The sequence below is a fragment of the Nothoprocta perdicaria genome, unplaced genomic scaffold (assembly GCF_003342845.1).
Source record: "Nothoprocta perdicaria isolate Ctin4 unplaced genomic scaffold, notPer1 scaffold_3, whole genome shotgun sequence".
NCBI classification, from domain to species: Eukaryota; Metazoa; Chordata; class Aves; order Tinamiformes; family Tinamidae; genus Nothoprocta; species Nothoprocta perdicaria.
In genome coordinates, this window is record NW_020455532.1 from 7,836,337 (window position 1) to 7,838,642 (window position 2,306).

Below are 2,306 nucleotides of genomic sequence, written 5' to 3' on the forward strand. Positions count from 1 at the left end.
AAGCCCTTTGTTGATGTTTTTCTGCTCTACCTGTAAAAGAGCTTCCATGCTTGCCCATGGAAAAGAGGAGGAACTGGGATTCCTCCGTCGAGAGAGATGGGGCTGATGTTTGAAGAGGAAAATGTATGTTTTTCTTGCCSTGATCTATGCAAACACTGAGAGCAGAGATGCTTCTAGTAGCTTCTGAGAACCTCTGAGAACCTTCCTTTCTTGCAGAGGAGCACGAGTCTGTTTGGATGATCTGAATCTTTGCCGTCATTTGGAGAAGAAAGAAGCTCTGTAACAGGATAGTAACGAAAAGCCAACTGGACTGTGACCAGCGTGGGTATCACGGGAAGAGGCTAACGCGTAGCTTGTGTGGGAAATAAGGCAGCCAGAAGGATGATTATGACTCAGTGGTAATGAGGCCCTGGCCTGGTGGCCGTATCCTGACCCAAAGGAGCTTTCCAGGGTGCCAGAAGGCTCCAGAGATGCACACGTGGCTTCAGAGGCTGGTAACGTTCAAGGATGCCCAGCAGTATGAAGGAGAGCTCCATCTATCCCCCATAGTCATCAGCACAAATGCGACCTAGTCTTAAAGTGCAGTACACTGGGAATGAAAAGCTCCATTGCTTCCTTTGCCTTTTTTTTCCTGTTTATGAAGTATAGGGTGCTTAGAGCTATAGAAGCAATGCAAGAAAAATATTAATGAATAACCAAGCAGGGCAGACATTAATGCATTCCTTTCCCTTGAAACACCCGGCTTTGCTCTGTGCACTCTGTGAAAGAAAAATGTCTGCKCAGTCTGAATCTGTCGTTGAGAAGCCAAAATAGATCGAGATTTAGAAACTCTGCTGGCCCATATTGCTGAAACATTACCACTGCATTTATCACGGGGCAAAAATAATCTTTTTCTCTATCTCTCTGCCAAATGATAACCCTGTAGTGGCAAGATAACCTTAAGGCAAGACAGTGGTTCTGGCTTATAAATCTCTGGGTTATAAATCTCTGGGTTGTAAATGAAAAGTGATTTCAGTCAGGACTCTATAGACATTCGGGAGGAGAAATTATTGCTGCATTATTGCATCTTTGGGGATCAGAGATCAAGAATTTTTAAACAAGTTTAAACAATGTTCGTCATTAAGCCACTGTTGCTCACAAATTTCCACTAATGTGTGGTGCCGTGCAATTTTATGGCCTTTGACTCTTCTCTTTGCTCCTGGGAAGCAAATAGCTCCACATTTCCTAGTAACTTAGCAGTCCTGATCAGCGCTACCTCAGCTGGCGACGCTGTTCTGCACGGATGCACTTTGGGGCACTGAGCAGTTTTCCAGCTTTTGTTTTCCTGCAATTAGGAACAGAGAGCTGCCCGAGCTGGGATACTGCAGCTCTGCTCCTGGATTTGATCCGCAGCTCTTGCAGGTCAGGGATGAAAGCAGAGGTTTTGGACCTCTGGTTACTCAGTGTTCGAGCCCCCAGCTATGGCTCCTCGTTTACTTATCAAAGCCTGTCCCTTCCTCCCGCCTTGGCCTTCTCATGCACCTTTGCGGTCCAACRTGCCGTGAGAGCTGGCACGCGGCTCGACGCGTTTGCCATTGTGTCCGAATACTTGCAGTTGGGGTGATTGTGCAACTGGAAAGAGGGAGCGGGGGGAGGAAAGCCCTCTCGGAGGCGGTTTCCTTTGGCGGGAGACCTCGCCCGCCTCGCGGTGCCCGCAGTTTGTGGATGCTGCTCCCAGCCCGCTGGACTTGCAGTCTGGGCCTGGCTGGGGGCCATGGGCCTCTGGAGCGCCCGGCTGGGGTGAGCTGCAGGCTACAGGCACCCTGATGCCTGCAGGGAACTGGGGTCTTACTGCTTGCAGGGGTCCCGGTGTCTGCAGGGGTCCCAGTTACTGCAGGGGATGGAGGTCCCAGTGCCTGCAGGGAACTGGGGTCCCACTTGCAGGGGTCCTGGTGCCTGCAGGGGTCCCAGTTACTGCAGGGGATGGAGGTCGTGGTGCCTGCAGCCTGCAGGGAAGGGGGGTCCCCCATATTTGCAAGGGAAGGGGAGCATATTTGCTCCTGCAGGGAAGGAGGAGCCTGTGCTTGCAAGGAACAAGGATCCTGGTGCTTGCAGGGGTCCTGGTGCTGCGGGGGAAAGGGGATTCCCCCTGCCTGCGGGGGAARTGGGGAGGCACTGAAATCACTTTTCATTCATGTTTTCCATAACCCGGAGATTCATAAGCCAGGGGTCCCGGTGCCTGCACAGTAAGGGGGAGCCCGATATCCACAAGGATCCATCCCAGTGCCTGCCGGGGTCCTGGTGTCTGCAGGGGAAGGGGCTCCCAG